The sequence below is a fragment of the Gastrolobium bilobum genome, unplaced genomic scaffold, assembly GCF_033153095.1.
Source record: "Gastrolobium bilobum isolate Gb01-03AN ecotype WA unplaced genomic scaffold, APGP_CSIRO_Gbil_v1 utg1031, whole genome shotgun sequence".
In the NCBI taxonomy this organism is placed as follows: Eukaryota; Viridiplantae; Streptophyta; class Magnoliopsida; order Fabales; family Fabaceae; genus Gastrolobium; species Gastrolobium bilobum.
Window position 1 is genome coordinate 365,406 of NW_026899326.1, and position 7,941 is coordinate 373,346.

Consider the following 7,941-nt stretch of genomic DNA (forward strand, 5'->3'; position numbering starts at 1 on the left):
TTTCTGTTATTTAAATTCAGTTTTATTTTCTTATTTTATATAATCTATTTTTCTGGTTTATGCGAGGTACCGTTGACACCGATTCCTTGCAATTCGACCCGGAGATAGAGAAAACAGCAAAAAGAAACAGAAAACTTGCTAAAGAAAGAAGACAGCAAGAGAAAGAAGCTTCAAGCTCAACAGAACCAAGAGAAGAAGCAATGGGAGACAACAATGTACCTCCACCACCTCCGAGAACGTTGGGAGATTACATGACTCCTGCTCGAGTTCCACAGACGGCGAGTATTGTTAGACCAAACGTGGATGCTAACAACTTTGAACTCAAGCCGGCACTTTTACAATTAATTCAGAAAGACCAATTTGCCGGAGGAAGCACTGAAGACCCTTACATCCATCTGGAAAACTTCTTGCTATATTGTGATACCTTGAAAATGAACGGGGTGTCTCGGGATGCTATTTTGCTCAGGTTGTTCCCATGTTCACTTAAAGACGAAGCAAGAGGATGGTTGCAATCGTTACCTCAAGGAAGCATCACTCACTGGGACGACTTGGCAACCAAATTTTTGGATAAATTTTTCTCATCTTCGAAGATGGCAAAGCTCAAGGCGGATATCACTTCTTTTGAACAAAAAGAAAGTGAATCTCTATATGAAGCATGGGAAAGATTCAAAGGACTGCTCAGGAAGTGTCCCCAACATGGCATTGAAGCCTGGGAGCAAGCGAGAACCTTCTTCCAAGGGATGACGCCGAACACAAGAACAGTGGTGAATGCTGCATCAGGAGGGTCCTTGAAGACAAAAACTCCAGAGGAAGCCTTGGAATTACTAGAGTCTCTAGCCTCTCAGGAGTATGATAATGCTCCCGCACCACAGAGAAGAGCGGGGATTATGAAGCTTGATGGCTATGATGCCATCTTGGCCCAGAATGATCAGATCCTACAGTCTAATAAGAAACAGCAACAACAACTAGATGCTCTCACAAAGCAATTTTCTGATTTTCAAGTTTCTTCTAATACTTCAGTAGCTCATGTTAATACTTCTTCTATTGTTTGTGATATTTGCGCAGGTGCTCATACTACTGATGACTGCAAGGCACCCGAAACTGCAGATGTTAATGGAATTTGGCATGATCAGAAAGTTCCATATAATCCAGGGAGGAACCAATACGGCAATAACCAGAATCAAGGGTGGAGAAATAAAAATCAACATCCAGGATTCAGTTATAGCTCGAATCATCAGCTAAATCCTCCTATGCCAGCACCACAGCAACCTCCACAACAATCAGAGTGGGAGAAAGCCTTTGCACAACTATCCAAGACCACATCAGACTACGTTCAAAGTACCAATGCATTCAGGGAAGACACTTCAACCTTTATGCAGGAGACCAGGGCCTCATTCCGGAATCAAGAAGCCTCTATCCGGAATCTTGAAACCCAGATCGGTCAATTGTCAAGGCAGTTCAATGAAAGAACCCAAGGCACTTTCCCGAGTAATACAGACGTTAATCCAAACGCACACTGCAAGGCCATTACCACTAGAAGTGGCATTGTAATTGAACCTGTGATTAAGCCTTCAGTAGAGAAAAAGAAAGTTGAGGGACCTGCCATTGAAGAAGAAAAAGAGAAAGAAGTTGACAAAGAGCCTACTGCAGAGAAAGCTGTTCCAGAAAAGAAAGAGTTCAAATGGGAGAAAAAGAAAGCTCAAGAAAGACAAGAAAAGCCATTGGAGCTCTCACCTTATGCAAAAATTCCATATCCGCAGAGGTTCAGAGAGGAAATCAAAAAGCAGCAGTATTCGAAGTTCCTTGACATCTTCAAAAAGCTACAAATCAATATTCCATTTGCTGAAGCCTTGGAGAACATGCCGAATTACGCAAAGTTCATGAAAGATCTCTTATCGAAGAAACGTAAACTGAAAGAATGTGAAACGGTGACGTTGACGGAAGAGTGTAGTGCTATAATTCAGAAAAAGTTGCCTCCAAAACTTGAAGATCCTGGAAGTTTCAGCATTCCCATAGAAATTGGCAACATTGATGTGGGAAAGGCGTTATGTGACTTGGGAGCTAGTATTAACCTTATGCCATTATCCATCTGCAAGGCTCTGGGGATTCATGAATTAAAGCCGACCAAAGTTTCACTGCAGCTAGCAGACAGATCTACCAGAAGGCCAGATGGAGTTATTGAAGATGTCTTGGTGAAGATTGATAAGTTCATATTCCCTGCAGACTTTGTCATCTTAGACATGCAAGAGGATGCTGAAATTCCCTTACTGTTGGGAAGGCCCTTTTTAGCCACTGCAAGGGCTATGATTGATGTGGAGCAGGGTAAGCTGATGTTGCGGGTTAATGATGAAACCGTAACTATTGATGTTCTTGAATCTATGAAACATCCTTCCGACGGAGGAGATAGCTTCAAGGTTGATGTGATCAATGATGCAGTGCTAGATACAGTTGATGAAATACTCCAACCACTGATGGAATTGGAGTCATTAGAAGAAGATCTACTGCACAATACGACTGAAGCAACAGAAGGAGAACAAGAGGTTGAAAAGCTAGAAGAGAAAGTTGATGATATCATTCCAGGTGCACCAAAGGTTGAATTGAAAGAACTTCCTCCCACTTTGAAATATGCATTTCTTGGAGAAAGCAAGACATACCCGGTGATCATCAACATAAATTTATCAACCGCCGAAGAAGAAAAATTATTGAAAGTGTTGAGAGAGCACAGAACAGCTATAGGATGGTCTATTACAGACTTGAAAGGAATAAACCCATCTTTTTGCACTCATAAAATATTGATGGAGAATGAGGTGAAGCCAGTCAGACAACCACAGAGAAGATTGAATCCAACTATGAAAGAAGTTGTGAGAAAAGAAGTCGTGAAGCTCTTGGATGCTGGTATGATTTATCCAATCTCTGATAGTGCATGGGTGAGTCCGGTACAAACAGTTCCAAAGAAAGGTGGGATCACAGTGGTACGTAATGAAAACAATGAGTTGATTCCTACAAGAACTATTACCGGCTGGAGAATGTGCGTCGACTACAGGAGACTTAATGCCGCTACAAGAAAAGATCATTTCCCTCTACCATTCTTAGATCAAATGTTGGAGAGGCTAGCGGGACATTCATTTTATTGTTTCCTTGACGGCTATTCCGGATACAATCAGATAGCGGTTGCTCCAGAAGATCAAGAGAAGACAGCCTTCACCTGTCCCTACGGTGTGTTTGCCTACAGACGTATGCCCTTCGGGTTATGCAATGCACCCGCCACTTTTCAAAGGTGTATGCTATCCATATTTTCTGATATGATTGAAAATTTTATTGAAATATTTATGGATGATTTTTCTGTCTTCGGTTCATCTTTTGATGTTTGCCTCACTAACTTAGCTTGTGTTTTGCAGAGATGCCAAGAGAGTAATTTAGTACTCAACTGGGAAAAATGCCACTTTATGGTAAGAGATGGAATAGTCTTAGGCCATAAAATCTCAGAGAAGGGGATTGAAGTTGATAGAGCAAAGATCTCACTTATAGAAAAACTTCCCCCTCCCTCTAATGTGCGTGGTGTGCGTAGCTTTCTTGGACATGCAGGTTTCTATCGGCGTTTCATCAGAGATTTCTCAAAGATAGCCAAACCCCTCTGCAAATTATTGGCCAAAGAAGAAGAGTTCAACTTTGACAATGATTGTTTGATTTCTTTTAATCTTTTGAAAGAAAAATTGACTACCGCACCTATTATCACTTCACCGAATTTTGAATTACCTTTTGAATTAATGTGTGATGCTAGTGATTATGCTATAGGTGCAGTCTTAGGTCAAAGAAAAGATAAACTCTTGCATGTTATATATTATGCTAGTAAAATTCTAAATGAAGCACAATTAAATTACACTACTACCGAGAAAGAATTACTAGCTGTTATATATGCTTTTGATAAATTTAGAACCTATTTGCTAGGATCTAAAGTTATTGTGTATACTGACCATGCTGCCTTGAAATACTTATTGACTAAACAGGATGCTAAGCCGAGACTACTTAGGTGGATGCTTCTACTTCAAGAATTTGAGATAGAAATCAAAGACAAAAAGGGAGTAGAGAACCGGGTAGCTGATCATCTCTCTAGACTTCAAGAGAAAGAACTTCAAGATAGTTCAGAATTGATAATCCGAGATGAGTTTCCAGATGAGCAAGTTCTCTCAGTCAGCACACTGCCATGGTTTATGAATGAGCAAGCTCTTGCAGTAGACACCGCACCATGGTTTGCAGACTTTGCAAATTTCAAAGCAGCTGGGACAATTCCTAAAGATTTTTCATGGCAACAACGGAAAAAGTTTCTCCGCGATGTGAAAAGATACTTGTGGGATGAACCATTCCTATTCTACACATGTTCTGACGGAGTCATTAGAAGATGCATCCCTGAAGAAGAGATGAAAGATGTTCTATGGCACTGTCACGGTTCAGAATACGGAGGCCACTTCGCGGGAGAAAGGACGGCTGCAAAGGTTCTTATGAGCGGATTCTATTGGCCCACTCTATATAAAGATGCCAGAAAATTCGTGGAATCTTGTGATCGTTGCCAAAGAACGGGGAACATATCAAAAAGACATGAAATGCCACTAAACAACATCATGGAAGTTGAAATCTTCGACGTTTGGGGCATTGACTTCATGGGGCCCTTCCCCACTTCATACGGGAATAAATATATATTGGTGGCGGTGGATTACGTCTCTAAATGGGTGGAAGCGGTTGCCTTGCCTACCAATGATTCTAGAGTCGTGATCAACTTCATCAAGAAAAACATCTTTGTGAGGTATGGAGTACCAAGAGCAATGATCAGTGACGGAGGCACACATTTCTGCAACAGACAAGTTGAATATGTGCTCGCAAAATACAGCGTCAGACACCGCATTGCCACACCATATCATCCACAAACCAGTGGGCAAGTGGAAATATCAAACCGGGAACTAAAGCGTATCCTTGAGAAAACAGTAGGAAGCTCCCGAAAAGATTGGGCCCGCAAGCTAGATGATGCACTATGGGCATACCGGACCGCTTTCAAGACACCCATTGGTATGTCTCCGTTTCAAATGTTGTTCGGGAAAGCTTGTCACTTGCCGGTAGAGATGGAACACAAGGCTTTGTGGGCTGTCAAGTTCTTAAACTTTGATACAAAAGCGGCAAGTGAAAAGAGGTTGTTACAACTGGATGAGTTAGACGAATTCAGATTATCAGCGTATGAAAGTGCCAGCCTCTACAAAGAGAAAACCAAGAAGTGGCATGACAGAAAAATATTGGGCAGAGACTTCAAGGTTGGACAACAAGTTCTGCTGTTTAATTCACGGTTGAGACTCTTTCCGGGAAAGCTCAAGTCTAGATGGTCAGGACCGTTTCTGGTGAAAGAAATACGTCCTTATGGTACAGTGGAAATCAGTCCACTGGATTCTGACAGAAGCTTCAAGGTGAATGGACAACGATTGAAACCATACCTTGGAGGAGAAATTGACAGAGGAACGGCTACCGTTGCTCTTGCAGAAACGTAAAGGAGGTACGTCAAGCTCGTGACGTAAAACAAGCGCTTATGGGAGGCAACCCAGTATTTAAGCTTCGTATTTTAAATTGATTAGTTTAGTTTCAATTTCAGTTTTTAGTTTAGGTAAGTTTAACATTTAGTCTTATGTTGAGATGAACGTACAGGTCTAAGTGGGAATAAAGCATACACAGGTACGCAAGTCTTATTTAATTAATCGTTGTGTATGATATATGCATAAGGGTGCAGTTGAGGTAAGGAAGAGATAGAGGACAGAAGAAAAATATCTAAAGTATAAAGAGTCTTAAGCCCAAAAATGATAAATCCTATCGGCCTCAGCGCGCTAAAGCTCCATGTATCGCGCTTAAGCGCGCTCCACGATTAGAAATACATTTGGTTCTGCCTCTCCGCGCTTAAGCGCAGGATAGGAGGCTTAAGCGCGCTCCTCGAGCTTCAAAATCCAATCCCAGGGCGCGCTTAAGCCCTCAAATGGAGGATTAAGCGCGCTAATTGAAGGAAAATAAGCCATTTGCCACTGCCTCTCCGCGCTTAAGCGCTTGAGAAGGAGGCTTAAGCGCGCTAAATTAAAAAAATGTACAATTTGCTTCTGCCTCTCCGCGCTTAAGCGCAGGATAGGAGGCTTAAGCGCGCTCCTCGAGCTTCAAAATCCAATCCCAGGGCGCGCTTAAGCCCTCAAATGGAGGATTAAGCGCGCTAATTGAAGAAAAATAAGCCATTTGCCACTGCCTCTCCGCGCTTAAGCGCTTGAGAAGGAGGCTTAAGCGCGCTAAATTAAAAAAATGTACAATTTGCTTCTGCCTCTCCGCGCTTAAGCGCGAAATAGGAGCGCTTTAGCGCGGCCCAATCCACCCAAAGCCTAACTCGGGGAGGGAGCTTAAGCGCCCGAAACCGCGCTTAAGCGCGCCTCAGCAAATCAGATTTTTAAATAAACCCCAAATTTCCCCCCTTCACACTTACACACTCTCTCACTCTCTAAACCCTATTCTCAGAACCTAAGACCACGAATCCCCTAACCGAACAAGATCCTACAAGCATAACCAAGGATTTCCACCGGAAGATTTCCTCTTCTCTCCAAATTCTTTCTTCATCCGATTAAGAAGCCTAAGGTACACATTACACGAATCATTCTTGTATGGTTAGGGTTCTTGAGTTCTTGAATTTTTATGATGTTTGATTTAGAAAATTCTGTGTTCATCATGATGATTGTCAAGATCATAAAGAAATTGAAAGAGGATTGTTGTGTGGCTGATGAATGGATCGATTGGTTGATGAATTAGGACATCACTAGGTTCATAAGAAACATGCACACGAACCATTTGATAAAATGACCGAATGGAATTCAGTGAGAATTTATGAAATTGAAGATAGGGCTATTGATTACATGCTCCATTGAACTTATAGACAGTGGTCCTTCTTAGATATATATCAATTTAATGGAATTGATTGATTATAAAACAATGGGAATCAATCAAGTGAGGAGGTTGAGTTGCAAGTGTCTTGATACATCAACAGCTTGAACATCATCAAGTAGGGGGAATGAGAAAAAAATTTGGAGGAAGAGAATAGGTGCCATTAAAATGGGAAATAGCAGTCATAGGTAAATGCTGAGTTTGCCCTGAATATGATTTTCCTTATTGTTTCAAACTGAATTCTTGATGAACCAAGTAGTAATTGAACAGGAAGTCAATTCAAAGCTAACATGCATGCCTAATTGCTTACATTAACTGTTACATCTTGATTGAGAATCACTTAGTTTTCAAAGTAAAATAATCTACGAGTCCTTGATATTGACTGTTCAATATATGATAGGATTTGATGGCATTGTCCTGTTCTGCTTGCCTATTCTTATTATGATTCTAACGGGGCTGGCTCGTGTAAACATGCATGTTTGATTCTGAATATCCTAAATAGGTTCGCAACATTCTTATGCGACTTCAATTCCACATATTTGTTTACTATTCCAGTGTGCATATTCTGTTTACATTTAGAAATTCTCATTATATACTAAGTTGGGAATATAGACACTCTGTAAGAATAAAATGGAATAGATATAGCATGGACCTGATGCATTATGCGAATACCTTGAGATGAAATGTTACACTCAAAGTACATGAATGTGTTTCCATGCCTGATTACATGCAAATCTGTGATTAAAATGATTACCATCATAGATATTATTTTCAGAACTGTTCTGATATTAATCTGGGAATTGCTTCGTGGAATTGCTTTCCGAAATACATACTGAGTTGGAAACCTTTATGTTTTTCAGGAAATGTCTCCTAAGGACAAAAACCTTGGCAAGAGGCAACGAAAGACACAGGCTGCAAAGGGTGCATCTAGCTCCACACCCCCTCCGGTATTTGACTCCCACAGGTTTAGGACAGCTGAACATGAAGAGAGAT

General features: G+C 41.1%; 1 non-coding gene across 1 annotated transcript; it reads right to left on the bottom strand.

Annotated features, from left to right (window-relative positions):
* Positions 1 to 596: 596 nt before the first annotated feature.
* LOC133289692 (small nucleolar RNA R71) lies at positions 597 to 703 on the bottom strand. The gene has a single exon (XR_009748518.1). It is a non-coding gene; the product is annotated as a small nucleolar RNA R71 (small nucleolar RNA).
* Positions 704 to 7,941: the final 7,238 nt, after the last annotated feature.